This window comes from Empidonax traillii, unplaced genomic scaffold (assembly GCF_003031625.1).
Source record: "Empidonax traillii isolate 1590-97213 ecotype Southwest subspecies unplaced genomic scaffold, ASM303162v1 scaffold429:size503459, whole genome shotgun sequence".
NCBI classification, from domain to species: Eukaryota; Metazoa; Chordata; class Aves; order Passeriformes; family Tyrannidae; genus Empidonax; species Empidonax traillii.
Window position 1 is genome coordinate 241216 of NW_020955622.1, and position 23486 is coordinate 264701.

At 44.1% G+C, this 23486-nt stretch overlaps 1 protein-coding gene across 1 annotated transcript in view; it reads left to right on the forward strand.

Annotated features, from left to right (window-relative positions):
* MACROD2 (mono-ADP ribosylhydrolase 2) overlaps nt 1-23486 on the forward strand; it is a gene marked incomplete at its 3' end in the record, with an annotated part of 239041 nt that overhangs the window by 65315 nt on the left and 150240 nt on the right. The gene's annotated exons all lie outside the window — the stretch shown is intronic.

Sequence of the window (23486 nt, forward strand, 5' to 3'; positions counted from 1 at the left end):
AAACCTCTTGAGGTTCCCAGGTACTAAATAACATCTTTCCCTTTTCTCCCTGTAATGGAAAGACGGGCTGAAGGGCTCGGGAGTGATCCTGGATCTGTAAAATTGTATTGGAACAAATGAAGTGCCCCTCAAGCGCCAAATAAATAGGTGTATGTTGACGTCACCTAATGCTGAGCTAATAAAATATGTCTGCTGCTCAAAAACCATTTCATTGCCTTATATCTGCACGTTCTAAAGAGCTCTGGCTTCAATTTATTTTGTTGACTTAAAAAAAAAAAATATTGTTTGGACATTAAAAATTGAATTATCAATTCCATTATCCTCCTCGTGCACTTCAATTTCAGGCTTATCTGCATCACTGAAGAAGTGTTCCAGGAATTTTTTTTTTTTAATTTTATTTTTTTTTAACTGGAAAAGCTCTATTACTACTTGCAAAACCTGTGTAGAAAGTTGCACAGTTGCTAATAATCTGGGATTTCCCCAGTGTATATTTTTTTCCTTGCTTCGAGTATTTGCAATTAGAAGTCTCCATCTCAATGGGATAATTAAAAAATAATTTACCACTTGGAAGGTATAGGTCTCTTCAGGCAATCTGCACTGCTATTGGTTAATTATTACTAATTTTTGGTTATCTGATACAGTTCTTCCCGGCCTGACATCTGCATAATGTAGAAGCTAATGAGAACAGAAATTAAACCTGGTAGTTGACATGTCCTCCATTCAATTGGAGAGAGTGAGGTGGAAAGAGATTAAAAATAAAATTGTCAAAGTGGGACTCCAGCACTGCTGGCAAAGTTTTTATATAGATTGGATATGTGTGGAGAGAGAGAAAGGCACACGTGATTAAGCAACCCTTCAGCTGCTGTTTTGTCCTGCTGGCCGGGTTACTGACTACAAATCTGAATATTACGGGGTAACTTTCATACCCAGTCGTTGCGGGACTCGCTGTAAAAACGGAGTTTTTCCTCTCTCTTAGCAATGCACTTTTGCTTTTACAGTTCTCAAGGATACATTTCCATTGCATGGCATGTATGCAGTGGTGTCTTTTGTGTCATTGAGGTATCTGAGCAGCTTTTCCACTGAGAAACTGCATCAGATTGTCAGAGTTTGCTGTGCTTGGTCAGAGAGGGTGACGTTTTGCTGCAGCTCATGAGAGTCACTCCCGTGTTATACCCAGTGGGTTTTCTACACCTCTCCTGGCCCCAGAATATTTATCTCTGTTTAATTTAAAACTGTTCATGGAGCTTATTGTGAGACGTGGTGGGAGGTGGAGGTTGTAGGGATGTGACAATGTTTGGAATCACAAAGTCCTGGAATGGTTTGGGTTGGGAGGGGCCTTAAAGATCATCCGGTTCCAACCTCCCTGCTGTGGGTAGGGACACCTTCCACTAGGCCACGTTGCTCCAAGCCCTGTCCAGCCTGGCCTGGAACACTTCCAGGGATGGGGCATCCCCAGCTTCTCTGGGTAACCCCTGCCAGGGTCTCCCCACCCTCACAGGGAAGAATTTCTTCCTAATCTAATCCTGCGCCTCTGACAGTTTAAAGCCATCACCTCTTGCCCCCCCATCATCTTTGTGACCTCCTCTGGACTTGCTTCAACAAAATATTTCATGTTTCAGAATACTCTCTGTTTTAGCATCATAAAAAGTAGCACCTAATTCTGGGTAAAGGGAGAAGACAGAACTTCAGTTGTTAAAGCAAATTAAAACTGGCTTATGGAGACAAATGACGTACACGGAGCGCACCTGCAAAATAAAATGGGATTATTTTAAAGCAAATAAGGGTCAGATACACGACAGGACCATTATGGCAAAGACTAACCTGATGCTCAGTTTGGGTCTTGCAGCTCTTAAACAGGAGTAAAAGGTTGTTTTACTTGGCTGAGAGCAAGTTATTCCAATTAGCCGTGAATATGGACGAGCATATTAAGAGATAAAAGGCCAGCTAGCACATGTAGGAGGTATTTTACCAGTGTAGCTGCAACCTTTATTGATCCAGAGGCATTATTCCATTTTTAAAAACTGCTCCATTTTGCTTTTGTTGACTGCAGAGCAACAAAACACTTGGAATTTTTCTTAATGAGAAAATAGCCGGATCCCGGTTGAGGGAATTATGATGATAAATGGGCGAAATCTGCTCCCATCTCAAACCCAACACTTTTTCTTTTTTTTCCCTTTCTCTATTCAGCAGCCACGAAATATGACAACAGATGCAAACAAGCAAGTTGCAAAGCCCATACAATAAGATTGCAGCAGAACTTTGGAAAAAGGGGGAGTGCAGCCTGTAAGCCGGAGCCATCTGTCCCTGTTACAGAGCATTCCTTTCCCTGGCAGAGCGTAATTGCGACTCTGTGGCTGCATTTCCTATACAAAATTGTCCCTGAGAAAAATAGAATTGATTCAGAATAACGTGGAAGTTCCTGGTGCTGCTGGAAATCCCCAGGAGCAGGGCCCCAGAGTTATAATTTCCATGCCCTTCTCCGTGTGTCTGCTGGCATTTGGTGGCAGCAGCGGTGTCTGTGGTAATGGGTTGCTGACCCTGTGGCTTGTCATTAAAAACAGCTCTCTCATGCTTTATCAATAATGGAATTTAGAGTGCTGGAACAGTTCTTTCAGGGATGACAGGTAAATTCTCAGTCCTGCTGCTTCCAGTGATAAATTCCTTTTGGCCTTGCCGAAGATTTAATTATGGCTTTTTAAATAGAATTGAAACCGCAGCTGAACTGTGTTTCTTGCAAGGAGGAAATTGAGCGAATTTCAGTGTTTAGCTTAGAATTCTGGAGTGGAATTCTTCACCTATTTTTAGATAAAATATTGCTGTTTTGAATAATACACACTGTTACATGTGAACCATCCAAATTAGCCATCTCTTGTTCCACTTAGTCAGGAATGACTTATTAAATTAAAAAAAAAAAAAAAGAAGAAAGGTTTAAGACTTTGTATTGTAATAGAACTGATTCAGGTCATTTTTAACATTTTGGCTGGATTATAGCAGTGTCCTGAAGTCAGGACAGGTGGTGCCAGAGAATTTAGCAAACTTATTTCGTCGCTCGTGTAATTTCAGGCGTTTAAAAATGAGGCTTCTAAAGTAAACACAGCCTGGAACAGAATCATCTTGGCATGGAAATAGGATTGCTTTCCCCTCCTCATCCTGGCTCTGAGCTTTGCCTACCCCCTGGTGATGGAGGTGGTGTCAGGGACGGAAGCGGCACCTGGATGAGCCGCGGCACAGAAAGCAATAATGCAGTTGAGGGCAACATTAGGAGGAGTGAATCACAGTGATCCTGAAGTGCTTTTTTACTCAGAGAAATTGGGAGCGTTGGGCATGTTATTAAAGAGGTGAAGGAGCAGGTTTATATTCTGGCTGCACCTCTTCCTTCCGAGTAACTCTGTCACTGCTCGCGCTGACACTCGTCCCCCTCCTGCCGGCTGCGCCCTGTGGGGGTTTGCTGTTCTTGAAGTTTAATGGGGTATCCACGAGCACCCTGCTCCTTGAAATAATAACATTTATCTCCTTAAATTCCCGCTGAGCGGTTTAGCAAGGTCAGATTTGCCATCAGTTGGCTTAGCAGCTTTTTATCAGCTTACAGCCATGGACCCTCTGTGCACGGCTTTGTGCTGCCACTGGGCCTGAAGGCACAGCAAAGCCCAAGGTGGGGAGGGAGGAGGGGGAATGGGAGACCCCTAAAATATCCATTATCTCCCAGTTGGCTCCAGCTCCAGTGCCTGACTTGAGTGGCTAAGGATCTTTTGGTTGCCAGTAAGAGGGAAAACCTCTTTTCTCCCCGTGCACTCAGAATCACTTGGCTCTGTGAAATCCACAGTTGGCTTTGATCAGTATTTTAGATTCTTGCACAAAAGTTTGCCTCTGAAACAGTTTCCCAACTTTGTTTCTGTCCAGTCACTTGTGAAAGGTCTTTGTTTCAGTCTTGCCCTAACTAGGTTTGGCTTTAATGCCCTTGTTACCTGACAGATGGCAGTGACCTGCAGCCTTCCTTTCCCTGAGCTGCCGTGGTGCTTTGGGTAACATCTGCTTTTGCCTTCTCCTCCAGTAGCAGATGCTTATTTTAAAAACAAATATTAATGCATTAGTATGCAATGCTCAGAGCAGCAATTTGAGAACCCAGTTAATGTGATTTTCCTGTTCTGTAACACTTGTTTTCCTTGTATGCAAACTCTGGTGGAGCAACTGTGACAGTCTTCTCAGCCGAAGTTTGAATATTAATTTTACTCTGGCTATAGGAGCTGGTACCAGCGTGGGCTTTAATGAGGCTGGCACTCAAAAGCATTGATGTGTAACTGGTGCTGTCTTGAGGAAAGATGAAAACACTCTGGAGTCACCAAGGGGCAGCTGAAGTCGAGGAGCAGCTTGCCAGCTTTTATTATTTCCCTGACAGTCTGTTCTAGCTGGGTTTGCTGTGCTCAGTCCATCTCCATCTCCTACATGAACGTGCAGGGCTCCTTGCGTTCCCTGTTTAAGATTTGCTTATCAGTTTACCACTTTGCCTTTTTTTTTTTTTTTTTTTTTTTTTAAGAGGCCAAAACTAAACACCCTTTGAGGATCGAGTGTAAAGCAGCCCCTGGCATCAGAGAACTTGCAGAACAGATGCTATAGGGAATGCAGGATAATTGTTCTGTAGCTTCTCCTTGCTGACAGAAAACAAGATTTTCTCACATCACTGAGGATGTTTGGACACTGGACACCATCTCACGCAGGAAATGAATCATTTGAATGATGATTATTATGTTTCTGCACAACTTCTGTGTTGCAAAGCTGCAGTTCCAGTTATCTTAGCAGATAAGTTGATGCTTGGCAGTAAATTACATTTTTTAACAGTAAGTTTTGTCCTTTGGTGGGAGTTTTCCTGGCAGGTCTTTATTTATCTTGAAGGCAGCCAGCTCTAAATATTCACAACTATTCTTACAAAAAGAAATATCAAAAAAACCCCTCCCCACCTATGAGTAAAGGACCTCCCCACACTGACCAAAAGCAGATGACAAAACCCACCCCCCAGTGCTATTCCTTAAAGGAGCTTTGGCAACCTGTGGCCAGGAGGCTTTCAGCGCCACATGCAATGGAGCTACAACTTTCAGTGCATTACTAGGTTTTTTTTTTTTTTTTTTTAAAGAGGATTAATTGGACAGATTTTCAATCTAGCCAGTTAAGGAAACTGGGGCAAGTTCTGCTTGATTTCTACCATCAGTAATTCCTTGCAGTGGCTGGAGCTGTTTATCCGGACAGAAACACGAGCAGAATTTGGTCTATTTTGGATAACCACTGACAAGTTAAAATAACTGAGTCATAGCAAAGCGTGTGTGCTCTGGGGACAAATCCAGGGAAAACTGCTGGGAGCAGATTTGGGTGGGAAAGGGATGATATTTGCACGGTGTTGTCAGCACATTTCCTGGGGGGGGGCATTTGGGGTGAACCGATTCTTACTCTGTTGAAACCTCAGCTGGGAGGAATCTGGAGACCTGAATTCTTGAGAAATCTGTGAGAGGCTTCTCAGTTTGAGTCGAGCACAGCCAGGCTCGTTTGGCAGCGTGTATTGATTTGCTGCTCTCCACCTGAACTGTGGGGTCTGTGGTGATTTCTCAGTTAGGTGGAGGACTGCAGATGACTGACGGCGCAGCAGAGCTGATCTGCTGTGCTGGAACGTGTGTCTTGTCCTGCACAGAAACAGGCAGGGAAGAGCTCTGGTGCAGGGAGTGAGTGAGGAGAGGAGTTGAAGGAATGGATTAGAACCAGCAGCTCTGCTTCAAACTGGTGCCTCTTGGGGCAAATCACTTCAGCTTGGAGTGAAATACTGTTTTCATTAATTCCAAGGTAAACTTCTCTTTGTTTCAGTGGGATGTGTTTTCATCCTCTACTGTTTCTTATGTTGGGTTTTGTTTTGTTTTGTTTTTTTTCAAATACGATACACAGGTGGGGAAAAAAATGATAGAATATCGAACATCATCAATGTTATTACAGTGCTGCCAGCAAAGAAACAAGCAAATAAACCCTGTTGTGGCTGCAGCATTAAGGCTTCTCCTCCACTGATGCCTTCCTTGGATATTGAACAATTTTGCATTTTCTCATTTCCATATCTTAAAATCTGTTGTTTTAAAGTCATTTTATTCACTTGATACATTCCAAAACATTTGCTTCCTGACAAATTTGCCTGTGGTGTTTGCACATCCAATATTATCGCACCTTTGTGACTCTGTCTTTTGCCCAGCAAAAAAAAACCCCAACAACCAAGCACTGAAACGTTTTTGGGAAATACACGTAGGAAATTACTTACTGCTGTAAATACATCATTAGTCTTGCCAGCTATCATAAAAAACCCATTTCAATACATCCTAATCTCTGCAATTATTTCCAGATTATGACATGCTAAACAATAGGCTCGGGATCCACAAATTAAAGCATATCCTGCAGATGGCTACTGAAGATGGTTGAGTAATTGCTGGTGGTGAAGGGTGGAGCTTTCCTTTAGGATAACCTTACAGCAGCTTATATGAATTTATAAATACAACTCCTCTTTTCCTTGCCTTGCTCTCCTCCCAGCCTGCAGCGCAGTCTGTGCAAGTCCAACTGGTCTTTCTTCTGTTCTGTTTCTTCGGCTCCAGTTTAAGTTGAGGGTGTGCAGAAACACTTTTTATTTTTCCCAGGGTTGGACGAACAGGTAGAGAGGAGAGGCTTCAGGTACCAATCTCCAGGTGTTCAGAGTGAAAAGATGTTAATTATTAAAAAGAAATAAAACCATCACCTAATTCTCTCCACAGTCTGATAACTTTCAGCGCTAACTGTGGCCTGATTTGAACAAGCCACATGAAAGAGAACAATTTTGTGTAGGATTATTCAGTATATGCAAAACATTAATTGTCATATTTGGAATGGAACAGCCACATCCTTGCTGGCCTGCCAGAGAAGGATGCCAGGCTTTTGTGTCTCAGCCTGGGAATACGCTGGGAATTGGTCCATCGCTGATGAAAGAATTGGGCAGAATTCTAGCTTTGCTAAAAGGCTGCTGAGGACCTTCTCTCACTTGTTGGTTTTGAAACTTCAAAGGAAAAACGCTCTGCTGAGGGTATTTGCTTGAACTTACTTAGTCTCCATTTTTAACCTCAAGTTAAAACCAACGCTGCCAGCAGAGTTGTGACAGAAGGTAGAACGCGGTGTTGTCGTACAACTCATTAGAGGTGAACGGGTGAAATGTGTGTTTACCTCAGAGACAGGGAGGGAAAAACAGCGGCCAAGAAACTTCTTAGAAGGCAGAGCAAGGTCTCATCCCCAGCCTCTTCTCCCAGCACGCTTCCCGTGGCTCATTAAGGCCGCTGCTTTCCCGCAATCGCGACTGTGCAGCAGAACCAGGAGCAGCTTCAGGTGTTTCAGGGCGAAAGCAAAGCTGTGGAGCGGGCAGATTATTGACACCCTTGGCCAGTGGCTGCTGCAAACCCACACTTTGTCACTTTGCTGGTGGTTTCGCTTGAGCAGAGCAGAAATGGATGTTTTGATGTGCAGCTGTGACTGTCACACACGCTGTGGTCTCTGTTCACTGGGGCTGCTGTTGCAAAGACACCTCCACCTCAGGTGGCACCTCTTGAGTTTGAAACTGGGGTTTCTGTAGAGGCCTTTCAGGCAAAATGAGTATTTTCTTTCAAAGACCTTCTTGGGGTTAGTATCTCCTGAAGGGGGCTGTGCTGAAAACCTTGTGTGGTGACTAACTCACACCTTGGGAAAAGGGTTAAGTGGATTTTCCCCCCATTTCTAGTGGCTTTTAAGTGGTTTTGCCTTTAAGTATGTCATCTGGAGATCAAATATGTATGAATATATCTTACTATGCCCCGTGACAAATTGAAGGTATAAAAGTAAACCCTACTCAGATAAGTGTTTGCTGTATCTTGATTGTGGGGAAATTAAAAGAAAATCCCTGAATGAAATTAGTGAGTTTGCTTTTTTTTTTTTCCTGGCTTAAAGAAGAATCTCTTTGAATTGGTAACTTGCTCCTTCCCTGACAAGAGCTTAGTCTTTCTGAATCCAAGTCCTTTGTTTTGGAGATGTGTTTTATGGAAGTATTTTTCATTTTAAACTGTGATTGTGATATGTCCATATATACTGGACTTAGTGGGCAGCAACTCCAGAGTTCTTTGATGTGCAGGCACCAAGGATAAGAGATTAACCTCTCTCCCTGGTAGACAAAGAGTTCTTATTTTTCATCATTTTATGGGACCTTATCCAAAAGTCATCAAAGTCTGTGAAAACCACCCTTATTTACTTCAGTGGGAACTGAACGAGGAACGTGATTTTTGTGGTCCAAGTTTTTTAAAAAAAACAACAAAAACTTTGCAGTAAAGCCATAATTGCATCCAGATGAGTTTCTCTAAGTGGTGTTGAAGCAGCTGGTGGAAATGCCTTGATCTGACCAAGTTCAGCGTGACACTTGTTCCTGAATGTGGGAAAATCTGACGCGATCTGGGAGCAATTAGTCTGGAACCAACAACCCACCCCCCCCCCAGCGGTCCTTTTCAAATGAGTTACAAATACAAAGGCTGGAAAATCCTTAATAATAGGTGTATTATTTACACACTGGAAGGTATTTTTTATCAGTAACTTGGCTTCTAGGTTTCCTTAATGTGCTTTTCTTGCCTGCCTCGAGCTGTATGTGCACTGTGTTGGGTGATGATGGCTGCCCTCCTGTAGTTCTGTTTTGTTCTGTTCTCTTGCACAATAATGCACATTGCAGGGTCTTCTGGGCCAAAACTTCTTTTTGTATTAACATCTGGGACACCAGACTTGAATATCTAAGCAAGACTCCAGTTTGGTGATGTGGGCACAGGAGATAAGTACACATGGAATGTTCTGCAGTGGGTTTATCCCTCCTTGTCTGTGATGGGGCACGTGGTGATTCCCTCCCAGGCATCCTCCTGTCTCTGAGAGTGCTCAGGAGCAGCTGGTCAAGGAAGACAGGGAAAAAAAAAAAGGACAAAAAAAGCTGATAGTGGCTCGCCAGAATTGTATTCCCATCTTCAGAAATGGCCTGTAAATGTGTCTCCCCAATTTCAGTGGAATTATCCACGCTGTTTTGAGTAAGGGAAATAGGAAGGGAGTGTGGCCCTAGATATTTTTTTCTGTGAGGTTTGTGCTGAACTGCTCAGCTGTTACTGCTTGACCAGAGACCCTGAAAAAACAGGTTGGGGCAAAATAGAGAAGGAACAAACAAACAAAAAAAATTCAAGCTCTAATTTTTTTGGGAGGCAGTGAGCACACCAGGATGGGCGCTTCCTGAGATTTATTTTTTATAATAGCAGTAGTACGTAGGACACGTATTTCTTAATGTAAAATGGGAAGAGGGAACAAAAGAGGAATTTCAGAAAAATGTACTGATTGAAAACCAACAAGGCATGATACACTCTCCGGCTTCTGAAACACAGGAACAAAATTAACTTTTAAAATTCTGTTGTGACTGGCTGAGCTGTAATGTAATATAGTAAATCTTTCAGTATTATGTAATAGAATTAGTCAAAAGATGACAAAAGCATAAACTATGCACTAATGAAAAAGCCTTGCAGGACTCATATTTAAATTGGATTGTGCCTGTTTGATTGATGCTGGTGTGTAAGTACACTCAGCTTCTACAGTGGTTTTTGGAAGCAGGGACAGGAGCCTGTTGTTCTGCGTTTGCCGCTCCTATTTTTTTTTTTTTTTTTTTAAACATTTACAAATACATTACGAAATATTATAACAGTGCTGTCAGTTATGGGGTACTGAGAATACATAAGTCTGCTGTGCTGTCTGAGAATATAATTAGGGAGAAGCAAAAAGCTTTATTTTCCTGCAGTGGTAAACGGTGGAATTGCTTGATTGTCCTGAGCTCGCTGGGCTCAGCTCAGACGCACATAAAACCCATCAGCAGCAAACTTCTCACTCGAGCAGCATCAGTGCATTTGGAGAGGAAGCATCCCCCTGGTGTGATTTAGACTGCAGGCCAGAGCTGTGCCTGGGTTGGGATTTCAGAAAACAAAATCTATGCAGATACCCTTTTTTTTTCGCCCCCAATGTTGTTTCTGATGGTGCCCCTGAGGACGCCGCGGGTCTGATGGTGGTGGTAGCTGTGTCCTGCGTTCCCAGGGCGTGTGACCCTGCTGGCTGTGCAGCCCCTGTGGGCAGCTTCCAGAGCAAACCCCCGAACCAGCTAGAGAGATGAATGGCTAATTTACATCTGGGAAAATTGTCAAGTTCCATATCAGTTCCTTCCCTCGCGTCTGAGCCTCGTTTCTGCTCCTGTGTGCTGGTGGAAGCACCGCTTGATGCTTCATCAGCACGTTGTTTTCAGCTGTAGTGTGCAAATACTGTCAGTGCTTTAGTATCTTGAGATACCAGAGCTTGGCTCTTCCCCATTTCCAGCAGGAGAGAGGTGTTTGAAACCTCTCTCCTGAAGCCAAATGCGCGGATGTGGGAAGCTGCTCTCAAGCAAATTGTAAGGAAAGTGGCACAATGCAGTGGGAAAGATGGAAGAAATGCATTAAAACCGAGCGTTTCTATGTCAAGTGTAATCGATTCAAGGCAAGGAAGAGGATTGAACGTTACCCAAACCAGGATGGACTGGGGGCTCAGAAGTGTTGCTGCTTTCAGAATCCCACCTGCCACCCGAGTGGGAGCGGGTGGGAGGCAGCGTCTGTCTGCAGACGCCTCCTCGAGCGGGGATGAGGTAACTTTGTGGGATTTAATGGGATCCACGTGACTTGTGCTGCTGATACTGATAACTGATTTACGTGCTGATGGATCTGACAGGCGCCCGGCCTCCTCTGAACCCTCCACCCTGGCCTGCCTGGCAGAGAGGCAGCAAGGTGACGCTCATCCCGGTGTGGTTTCAGTCCACCCACACGCACCATATGCATAATTTTTTCCATAAAGGATGACTGTCGGGATATTTACCATCTCAAGTAAAGACAGTTGCACCTACCCTTTATTTTTCACATGCAACTGTTTAGCTGTGTAATTTCTCTAACCAAAACTCATTGTGAGGCTATGAGAGTGCATTGTGTGATGCTTATTTAATGAAGGGCCTGCTATCTGCTGTCTTATGTTCCTATTGCTCGGTTCCCTTGTGCTTCTCAACAGAAATGTCCTTCTGGGAATTTTTATTAAGTATGACGATACTGTTGGCATTCCAAGTTACAGATAAATGGCTGCCTTTTCAGAAGTGCTCCTTGTTGGGTGACTTTCATCTCCTGTAAGTCGGTGGTAAATCCTTCATTAGTATCAGAACTAGTGCAGTTAAGGTAACACACAAGCAGTTTTGGAAACGATGTGCTAAGAAGGTGCCTGCTGGCGGGACTGACAGGATAACAAGCTCATTGCTTCTGTTACAATGCTAGAATTTGACTATTTGCATAATATGGAGCAGTAAGACTTTAATTTACAATTCACGCATAAACCTTTCAGACAGCGGTTTCAGACACGACTGAAATTTGGGAACGCTTCTAAAGTAAATTGCGGGTTTTGAGCACATTTTGTTGTGTATCAGGAAGCCAAAATTATACTCAGATGCCCAAGCCTGGAAACAGAACGGAATTGGGCATTTTTGTGTAAATGGCTCCTGAACAAGGGACGTGGGGAAGTGCTGATTCCATTCGGTGTTTAGTTGTGCATGTAATGGATAAACCTGCTCAATCTGTGCTCGCGCTGTAAACTCGCTGGCTTTGTTAGTTGGGTGGCTGTGAAGAGAAGAGGCTGCAGTTAAAAGTGACTCCAGATAAACCTTCTTGGGTTTTTTAACCAATATTTTAGTGCTAGTACTGCAGAAGGTTTAGAGCTGTAAGGAACCCCGGCAGGCTTGAGAAGGCCTCGCGTCTGGTCGCGTGCGTTCCCCAACCTGGAAGATATTCCTGGAGCTTCTCCTCTGGTTTGCCGTGCTGGTCCCTTGGTTTAAGAGGGTGACGAAGCACGAGGTGGGGCCTGGGAAGCGTTTGGTGGTGCTGATGGGCTGCAGGGAGCTGTGGTGTTCCCTGGTGCCAGCGGGGGGTGTGTGAAGATGGATGTAGGAGGAGAGGCAGAAGTGCTGACTGAAGAGCTGGAGCTGAGATAGGAGGTAAAGCCACGTTCTATCATGATAAACGTGATAAGAACTTGCTGAGGAGCAGCTTGGGTTGCAAAGAACCCTCTGCCTCTTTCATGTCTCACGACGATTAACCAGTCCATTTTTATTCGACTTCTTTAAAATGGGGTTCTAATTAAGCAATAACTAATGAAATGTGAGATTAAGCGCCAGCAAATCTCTGGTGGTCGCCGACGCACCCAGGGCAAAGTTTAAAACAGTTTGGTAAGATCTGTGTTTGAAACAAAGCAAAAATATTTATTACAGCAACGGGACGCAGATTCTGTGAGTGGAAATGCAGATTGAATTAATTTCCTTAGCGTTTATGCTGATCAGAAAAAAAAAAAAAAGCCAAGTGAAATGTGCGTTCCTTTTAATGTGGTTTTTGTATCATCGCCGCAAATTTTAAAAAAATGCATCTGCAACCAGATAAGAAGATGCTATCAGGCACTTCTAATTTTAATTAAGGTTCAACCTATTGGAGGGAGATATATTTAAAGAATTAATTAATGTGCTGTTCGCTGCATAAGAGATTTCGGTATAGGAAATTAGTTAATTGCGGTATCAGAGGGGATCTGTGCACTGCAAGCTGTTTTGTGATGCTAAAAAAGCATCTCCATGTGCATGAGAGGGAACTCTTGGGAGAACCAGGAGATGATGGTGATGACCTTCATTCTGGGTTAGTTTGAGTAAAAGAAGGTGCCGCATCTGTGCGTGTCAAACAGTCCTGTTTCAGTTTCTGTTTGTCTTTAGGGTGGGTGGCTGGCACAAATGCTCAGAATGCTTGAGATAATTGGGCATAATTTGATTGCATCACAGTAATCCTGTCTCCTGCAGGAGAAAGGCGGTTAAAATACCTCTAAAGACTGGAGTCTTTCAGCGCTGTCGCTCTCGATAACCTTTCATCGCTGCGAGTTTTGTCCGAAGGTGCTGCTGGAGTTCCTCAAAGATCAAATCCCGCCTTATTTAATATTTTCATTAGCGGCCTTTACAGAAGAATTAGGAGCATGCTAAATAAATTTGCCAGCGCCAAAGCCGAGAGGCACTGGGAGGGGGGGGGGGGGGGGGGGGGGGGGGGGGGGGGACTGGATTATTGTGTGAGAGGAACCACTTTCCTCCGCCGTTAATTGGTTTCAGGAGAACGTCATGTGCTTAAGGACGGACGACAATAATTTCTTCCATGAGCTCAGCCTCATCATTTGGGAGCAGCAAAGAATGAAGGTGTCCTGCTTGTACTTAGGAAGATGAGTTTAAACATCCACAGGTCGGGGAAGGGTAATTAGGATAATGGTGGAAGGATCAGCCAGCCTTTTTACCAGCAGCCTGGAAGAGCTTGGCTTCAGAGAAGGGTAAGCTGAGAGGAGAAAAAATCCCACCCAACCCACAGCTATTTAAGCTAAAGGCTGGTTTTAGGGGAAGGCATCGGGTGTGAATGTGGAATCCACTTTTCCTGGCAGGGTTTCTCACCCCGTTTGGTCCTTCGCCCTGGGCACGGCGCCTTGAGCCTCAACTGGTTTTGGCAAACGCCGAGGTCAAGTGTTGGAAGCATCTCCTCAGAGCACATTTATTGGGGAGCTCGCTGTACACGAGTTCTTTGAAAAGGAGGAACAAAGCTCCTCGGGGGAAACATTGAAAAGGGAATGTAAGGCACAGGCAGCCCTGCCTTCCTGCAGGATTTACTGCTGCTCTTGGTGGGTGTGTGGATGCGCCAGACTTCTTCCAACACCTCTGAGTAGGTGCCAGTCTGTCAGATTAGCTCAACTAAAATAAACCTTTCTCCCACTCCCTGCCTGCTATCAGCCCCTTTCAGAGAGAATTGCCTTTTAAAACCTACCGGGGTGTTCGCTGGGCTTCTATTCCACCGGTTTTAAACCAGTTTTTAAATGAGCAGAGAAGAGAGAAAGGGGTGAAAAACGTTGGCCACTTTTTAACACTGTCCTTTAATGGTCTCATCCTTTGAACCGGTGTTTGTGGAGAGATGGCTTATCTTGAGCCATCCTGTCCTTTCCTTGCCTGCTTGCCACCAGAGTGTCTCCCGTTGTGTTAAGCCAATAACCCTTTTTAATAGGCCGGCCTATGGTATTAATGAGCTTTTACACCGAGTTATAAAATGTCACACGTCGCTCAGAGTAGGAGTGGGGAATAGAAAAAAAATATTGCCTGGATTTATTCCCTTATTTCCAACAGGAGACATGTGAAACACTTCATTAAAAACAAACAAACAAACCAACTTTGATTTAAGCAGAGCCTTTTTAGCCTTTGTCATTTAAAATGTCATCCCAAGGACAGAGTGTTGTGGTGCTGCCTCGAAAAGCACCTGCTTTGGGAAAGTTGAAAATAAATAGGAAGTTACTGTGAAACGGTTGTAGAAAGGAAAGGGGAAGGCATTTGTAAGTAGCTTAATAAATTAGCCTTCTTATTGTAATTTGCTCAGTCTTTACTTTTGGGTTTTGGCCACTTAGCAAAAACTGCTTGGAAGACCTATTAATTTTACCATAGGAGTGATGATGCTGTATAAAGTAAAAATATCCGGCCATATGCTTGTATCTTTACTTAACAGGACAAAGACTGATGAAAATTTAATTTAAAGGGGAAAAATGATTTATTATTATGCATTATGCTTTCGAGGAAAACGGGGGATAGATGGATTTAGAGCCTGGATTTTCCCATTTGCACCATGACCGTGTATAATTTTACGTGCTTGTGAACGCTCAGGGTTAGTGGCACGTAAAGAGCATTCCTGAATGGCAAGAGTAAATATCACAAGTTCTGCAGGGTTGAACAGACAGTCTGATGTGGACTTGCCTGGATTTCAGTGTTTTTTAGCTTGGTTTTCATCCCTGGTTAGTACATTTTACATTCCTCTGGCACACTGTGCTGATTCCTTCTACTGCTGCCACAGCAGAGCCAAGAATTACTGGTCTCTTTCAAGCTGATTACAAGAACTTTTAAAAGTCATTAGTAAAGGAAGAATACTTAAAAAAAAAAAAAAAAGGCCTTATGAAGCACATTTCTTTAAAAAAGGCCATTCTGGACACGGAATATTTTCATTTTTTTAAAATCAAGTCGGAATATGGAAGGTGGTCATTGTGGTGGGCAGGAGTGGTGTTTTGTTTTTTTTTTCCCTTCTAACTTCCTGCTAGTTTTCTTCTAACATGAAATACCTGTGATTATCAGCGTTGCCTTTCACCAGACAGGAAATGCTCTTTATTTCCAGGCAGGCACCACGATTACTCCTGGAAGACCCGTCCGTTTAACAGCAACCACCCCCAGCCCTCAGCTGGGCTCAGGGAACCCGCACCATCAGCACATAATCGTGTGCCACGGGTATTAAACAGAGAGCAGCTCCTGCCATCAGAGGAACAGTCAAATCTGGGTCAGCTCCCAGAAGGAAAAGAGTTTAAAGGTCTTGGACAACTTCCTAAAGCCTGTGTATGAATTGGCCCCTTCCCCGTTGGGCTTCAGTGGCTCAGGGAAACGTTGGCAGTTTTCCACGTGCTCTCCCAGCCCTGTGCTGAGGTTGCTTGTTCTCCTTGGAAAGAGAGAGATCTGATGGCAGGGCTGCTTTTAGGTGTGGTGACTCCCAGTAAATTTGTTGTTTGTTCCTCTCAGGTTGTCTTAAAATAACGTGGGTGCTCCTGTTCATTTCTCTGTTCATTTTCCTGTTCGTGGACCCCAAATTAAAAAATAAATAAATTAGGTCTTTCAGAAGTCAGGCTTTCTATCTTGGCAATGTTGTGGGAGCTGAGGAGCATTCCTTGCCCTCCTGTCCTTGCTGCCACTGAGCCTGTAGCATCCTTTTAATCCAACACTAACCTGCTCAGCCGAATGTGAAATGTCGCAGAGTTATCTTCACATTTGTGTTTTTTTTTTTTTTTATTATTATTGTGTGAGGTGAAGTAAACTCCAGCAAATCCCTCATCTGATCGTGGAGAATAAATTTTACTGTTGCTTTTGGGCATACTTATTCCAGATCCTCTTCCTTACTTGCTTTCAGGACATAAATGACACTAATTTGCACTCGCACAGTTCCTCTCTCTTGATTACTGGGTGATGTGCAGATTAGCGATGACATTTTGAAAGACCAGACGTTCGCCAGCGTCTTTGAAATTCTCTACTTTTCCTTCCTTGTCTGATCGAGCCCCAGGGGGAGATGTCAGAGGCAGCTTCCTACGACTGCACTAGAAAAAACATGATCAATCCCTGGCTTGTCTGACAGATGAAAGTTTATCCCGGTGTTTGTTTTTTTTTTTGTTTTGCAAAGGGAGGAAATATGGACTGACCCAGCATGGGTAACAGCACCTGCTGGAGCTTCATCCCAGCAGGGGAAAAAAATTGCTTTTCCCTTCCATAATGGCGTTTTTAGGAGGTTGTAGGACATGAAAAGGTGCCTTGGCAGGTACTTGGCAAGTACCTGTGGACACCCAGCGTGGTTGTTTCCCTGCCTTCAGGAATGTCCCTTCATTCCCTGGAAGGCTCAAGCACATCCTAGATGGGCCCATCAGTTGGTGGTGATGAACCCCAGTGTACCCAGACCTGAGCTGCTGCTGTTTGAAGACATTTTCCTATTTATTACCTTCAAGCACCAGCTTATGGTGCAGAGATTTCCCTGAATGACTGGGACACAACTGACAGATTGATTTGCAAACCTTAGGGACAGGTTGGTGACGTGGGGATTTGACCCAAAGTCTTCTTAGAACTACTGAGCAAAACAGAACAAGAAATATTTTCAAGAGCTGGATTCATTTTCCTCCCTTGAAAGTATCTTGCCACTGAAATCTTTGCATCACTCAATTGCTGCTGACATTTTTTCTTTTTTTTTTTGCATAATCCAAACCAGGCTTTTGTTAATACTTCTCCAGTATCCTTTCAGCTTGCTGAATGTGTTGTAATTGATTTGGAGGGATTATACTGGAGGATAAAGTTAGCCTTTATTAGCAGGAGGAGAACAGTGGGTAACCTTTAATTGTTTTATTTCATCGAACTAAACCAGCGGTGTTTACCGTGACAGCGAGCGCTTTCCGGAGCGTGGAAGGGAGAGTGAAATACCCGTCAGAAACGTGCTGATGAGCGAAACCCGTGGTAACCAACCCTCCTGGGCCTGAACAGGGGCTGCTGCCCACCCTCTTCACCTCCTGAGTGGGTTTTGCAGCGTTCAAACCCAAACCCAAGTGGCTGAGGGGAGCAGCAGGGCTCCTGCCCTTCGGAGGGGGCGTCAGCCGGGCCACGGCGACGGCGCCTGGAGGAGCTCAAAGGGTGGGATTAGAAGAGCTTACAAAGCCTTTGGCTTTGCGCTCTGAAATCACTTTGATATAGGTGCTTTCGGAGGATTTCGCAGGGTTGGGTTGGTTTTTGATTTGTTTGGGGGGAGTTTCTTCCCCGTGGCTTGGGTTGCTTTGCCCTCGGGTTTTGCAGCAAGGCCAGGTTGGAGTTTAAAAATGGATTATTTAGAGGATCAAACCTACACTGATCATACCAGCAGGGTGCTCCTTCTTGGGACACGGGATATCACCTTTAAATCCATGTGAAAGACAGACTCCCTTCCTGAAGTGGTGTGGTTGCTTTGGGAACAAGATGTGTTTCTTGCATGAGCGGCTCCAGAGAATCCTTTTGTCAAAATAGCTGACTTTGGGAAAGCTTTTTCTTTTTCTTTTTCCCCAGTAAAACAAGGAATCTTCCTTCAGCATATTATAGCACCCTTTTTTTTCCCTCATTTGCACTCTAGTGTAATGCCTCTCCATCCTTTCCCTCCCCAAGACCCTAACAAGTAATTTGGCAAACCACTATTTTTTTGCATTATAATATTTTAATGCCTAAAATGTTACAAATGTAAATGAGTCAGTTGACAGCACAGGGAAGATCCTACACAAACTGCCATTCACTTCTGTGCAGAATATCAATTGAAAAATACTGGGAAGGGGCTTAATTAAGGTGTGCTCACCATTGTGTATGAACTCGTATATAGACCAAATGCTCTAGAATTTATTTTACTTGAGAGATATTTTTTTTTTCTTTTTTAAGAATAGCATAGGATAGTAAGACTTCAGAATTTGGGACAACATTTGTTAGACAAACCCCAGAAATTTGGGACTTTTTTTTTTTTTATCAAAACCAGTCCCATTAACTATTTTTTGGGTGCATTTGGCTCCTCTTAATGCTTGTGTCTGTCTGCACCCGAGGAATGCAGGGATCAGTGTAGTGCAACCCTGGCCCCAGGCCAGCAGAAAATGCAAGACCTGAGCACTTCCTGACACACACCCAAGCTGTAACAAACCAAGCAACTGCTTTTTCTTCCACTATAATTCAATTCTCAGTAGCAGAAATGTTAGTTTGTGCTGTTGCATCTCTCCCCTCAAATTCTCTTTAACTGATCTTACCCATTTGGACTTCAGAACGGCTTCCAAGACCTGGAAGCACTGTAGTTTTTGGCGTTTTATTTCTTAGTTTCTCCTTTAGTGTGCTGTGTGTCGTTTCTCTATCAGGGAGAAATGAAAAGGTTTTTAGTGGCTGAAGTAGGTAACGTGCCATTAAGGAGTTCTTATGTAAAATAATTGCTTTAAAGACATTAGGCAGAGATTCTGTGTTATCAGCTAATGCCCTAAAATTGTATTTACTCGCTGGGTTAGCAGTCCCTGCACACGGGGCTTTCTTTCTGGTAATGAGCTCTTGTTCCTCGTGGGCAGTAATTTATTCAGGCTTCAGAAAGAAGTGTCTGAAGGTTTCTTCAGAAGGTTATTGAAACCTGGTAAACAAACAAAATACCACAGGTTCCTGTAACCATCCACATTCTCGCCTCGGTGCTCCCACTGTGCAGGAAATGGAAATAGTTTCATTTTAGTTCCTTTTAGAGGAGTGCAGTGCAAGTAACTTGTCTCTGTTTAATGGGGCTTTAAGTAGGGGGAGAGCACATCATACACACAGTCAGAGAGTGCAGAGGGTTGGACTTGGCGTGTAATCCTGGGTAAGAGATAAAACATCACTTCTTAAATCCTCTGCTTTGCCAGAACATCAGCATTCCTGGCTTAGAAGGGTTTCCCTTTCTTTTTAAAACTGTTATTTCTTTATTGTTGAACCTGTGGAAAAACAGGCGCTCAGGGAAGCCAAATTTAACTCCATTTTCCACACGCGCAGAGCAGGGGCTGACGATGATGCGTCAGGTACGGAGGCTTTCTCTCACTCCCTGTTGGAGCTACTGCTGCTTGTTGTAGTAATTTAGGGAATTATGGAAATGCAGCAGGCTCAGAGTTGGACAGAGGCTTGGATTTGCTGTGTTACCCAGCCTGAAAGACTCTGCCTCTAAGCCATACCTGGGTGTGTAAATTCAGCTGCCCCTGTGCATCCAACGTTAAAACAAGTCCCCAGTTCTGAATAGGATCTTCCAGTGGTGAAAACACATTTCATTGCCCCAGTGGAATTCAAGTTGCAGTCCTGGGAAGTGTTACTGTGAGGGGAGATGGGAAAAAAGGTTTGTGGGGAGATCTTTTGTCCCACCAGCACCTTCCTTAAGTGTGTGTTGGAGGAGTTCACTTAAAATTGTCAACCAGTTCACTTTTGTATCCCATGAAAACAGAGCTTCAACTTTCTTTAGTGCAATTATTTATTAAAAACACCCAAAAAAGACAAGAAAAAAAAATTTAAAATTAATAAAATCGAGTCCCACACCCCAGAAATAGTCTGGTTCCATGTGGAAAGCCAGTTTTCCAGGCAAGCTTTTCTCAGGGACAAAGGCCACCAGAGGAAATCGGTGTTACATAAATCGGGATGTGCCGTCCTGGTCTGAATAAATTTTTAAATAATTTTGCATAAATTAAAAAAAAAAGTTAAATTATGCATGGCGTGCACGATTTCGTCCTTTTGTAAATGATGTTCCCCCAGTTAATGACTAAAGAACGTGGAGCAGCCCCTGGAGTTGGCACAGTTCGACCTTCCAGGCTCCGTCTATAGATAGATATTCCTTAAGCTCAGCGAGGGGCCGGGAGCTCGCGCTTGGCTACGATCCCTTCCCTGTTTTTGATGACTTAAGAGGGCTGTTCAGGACAGAGCATCAGCCTATATGAACACTTATCAACCAGCCTGAACAAGCCAGATTATTTAATTAGCCCTATTAGGACCCTTCTATTTTTATAACTTATTTATGAGTGTTCTTGCTAAGCTTAGAAAAGGTCTAGGCTTCAGATTGCCAAAAGACGTTTTTGGCTCGTGTGGTTAATCTGGAGGGGTTTTATATCGTGACTCCACTCCGTTCTCATCCTGAGGAGACACAGAGAGGCTCTGGAAAGCAGTTGGAGTTGGGTAATTCACTCCTGCAATCCTGACCTGCAGCTTTCAGGCACAGGGAGTTTTTGATGGCCACGCACGAGGGACGTTTGCTCGCTTGCCTCAGACCACCAAAACTCCAGAAAGAATTATTGTTGAACCACCCGTTTTTGAAGCGTTTTGGATCCCCCCCCAGGGCAGGGATGTTGCTCAGCCCCCATTTAGAGACTGCCATGCAGCGAGGGTGGTGCTCTGTGTCCAGTGCTGGTAGAACAGGCTGATGCTTGTTTGGAGCACCTGCTCAGCCACCCTTTCAGTCAGATCCACCATCTTTTCTTCTGGACTTTCTGAGAGGAGCAGGAAACAACTTGATGAAATAACTGTCAAAATTAAATCAAGCATTCATGTTCACCAAAAGAAAAAAAAAAAACAACTTCTTAAAGCAGCTGTGTCCAGAATCTGATACTGTGTCATGGTTATACCTTCAGTGTTTGAAAGGGCTCTAATGTCATCACAGGGGTGGGAATCTTACTCTGCCACCCCCCAAAATGAAATCCATTTGCAAAGAAACGAAAAAGAAAAGGTAAAATTTGCATGTCCTGAAGTCAGTGAGCTTTTGCTTCCTGACTGAACCACTCTGGGCTAGTTTGGAAGAAGCAACTCCCCGGGTATGGAGTAACTTTGTGCTTGGTTGGAAAAAAAAAAAAAAAAGTAAATCTTGCTGGTGGTAAGTCCTGGCTTGTGGCTCGAAGCTCTTGTTGTTCTGGTATCAGCAAAGAAACAGTTAATTAAACAAAGATCTGTCCCGGGGTGATGCTGAAACAGCACCTGGATTTGGAAATAAGGTTCAGGTGTTTTGAAAGCAGAGGCCATCCGTGTGAATTAGGGTTCCGTCCAAGACTATCCCAGACAAATGTGGGTTGGATAAATCCAGGCAGGTGGCATCTGCCAGCTCATGTCTGAAGATCTTATCCCGCTTCAGCTGCAGGTGAACGTGCAGAATTGCATCCTCTTAGTCAGCAGAGAAGTCTCTAGACGCGCTCTAGTGCGTTATGTCACCAGTAAATTATTTTAATAGCAAATAAGGCTTTATTACGTTTGCTCTTGCTTTATTGCATTTGCTGCTCTACATTCAATATGTACAGCATTGGCACAAGGTAGCTTGCATGCTCACCACTGCATTAGCAGGAGAAATGGAAACTGCGTTTCCAAGACCATAATACTTTGAATTTGGTACTGTTAAAGCCAGAAGAAAAACAAAAAAAACCCACCCCAAAACCCCAAATAAAATCCTAAACAAAAAACCCCCCAACAGTTGTTGCACATCAGGCTCCTGTAGAAAGCCAGGAAATAACAGCTTATAGATGAAGCGAGTTTAGTTGTGGAAGGTACCGAGATGAGACAAAAGTAATTACGGTTTCCAAAGTACCAGGGTGTTTTTGGAGGCAGCTTTCAGGTTAAGACAGAACTACGAGCAATTCAGAATAGAAACACAAATAAAAAAAGGGAAGATAATAAAGAATGTAAAACATACTTGGCACAGTGTTTGAATGTGGAGGGGGCTGATCGAGTGAACTCTGCACGCAGCTTTAGGCAGCACTGAAAAAAATTCCCCTCCTTGCTCCACCAGTAAATATTGAACAGCACACTGCAATAATGGGGAATTCGAAAATGGGAGATAAACTTAACGTGGATTAATGTTACTTTGGTGAATGTGTTGAGTAAACTGCTCAGTGCAGCAATCGGATTTGCCGGCGCGTGTACCTGTCTGACTGAGGGGCTGGAGAGCTCTGCGTGCAGAACCACCACAGGAAGGAACAGAGGCTTGAGGAGACAGGCATGACATGGAGCAGAACAGAAATGTGTATAAATATCCAAATGAAAAAATACGGAGTTCAGTTTGAAAGCAGATCTTTCACTTGCCAGAGTAATCCTGATAATTGTGCGTGTTGTGTTGTAGAACCCGAGGAAGGTCCTTGCACACGTGGATGTGCCGTTTATTTCCACTGACATCACCTGTGGTAGGAGGACAGTGGCTCCCTGACCTAGTTCCCTGGGTCCCTCCAGGATCCCTTCCGGGCTTCCACTCTTCCTGGTGGAAGGTGGAGCAGGAACAACAGGGCTGATTTGCTGCAGTTGGTTTGGATTTGCACCCTGCTGCCTCACAGGCAGAGGTGCCACATGGGAAGTCACTGTGCTCAAAGATTCTCGTGCAATTATCTCCTCAAATGCCAGCTTTTTTTATAGCCCTTTATGCGTGGCATCACCACAGATGGTCAGTACCGTGACCAGGCACCGCTGGCTGAGGTACCTCAGAGGGGAGAGTATTCACTGAGTGTTGCTTTACCCTTTCCACAACTTGGACCCAAACTGGAGAGAGGTTTCCATGTAAACAGTTTGCAAATCCAGCAGCACCTATTTAACTGTGTTACTGGAGAACTGCTGGCAGAGAACTGGTGGCTGTTGCCATTAAACCTGTCTCAGACATGAGGGGCCCCTGAATGGCTGCTCAGGCAAGGAACAGCTCCCTGCAGTCCATGTGAAGACACGGTCTGTGTGTAAGGTCAGTAGGGAAGCACAGAGCTGGAATCCTCCTGCTGGGATTCCCCCACTGCTCAAAAACTGCAGGAGGCTTTTTGGAAGGCAACAGCACCTCGGCACAGGGAGCTTGGAGAGCAGCTTCCCTGGGCACATCTGGAAAATGAGCGTGAAAAAAGCTGTGTGCTGCTGGAAGTCTCGGGTCTGTGCTGTTAGATGGATCCCTGGCAGGAGAATCATCTGCAGGCTGAAAACATCAGTCTCAGTGTTTGTCGCTGTCCTTGTCACCTTCCATCCCTTACTGCTTTTAGGGAAACAGGCCAAGCACTGCTAAAATTCTCTGACAGTTGAATTGCATGTGGCGTACATTCCTTCTTGTCCCAGACATTGTCTGAAATATTAAGTATTTTTCTCCTTATTGGCCGTTTCTGTTGAAAAAAAAGAATTACATCTCATAAGGGTTGTAACTCCACGTCTTCCTTCCCTTTCATCCTTCACACTGTTCACAGTCGTGAAAACTTGTTTTCTGAGCAGTTAATACTAAAGGAAACCTTCAAGTGTAACGCTGTCAAGCTGAACACAGTAAAAGGTGAAGCTCACGACCAGA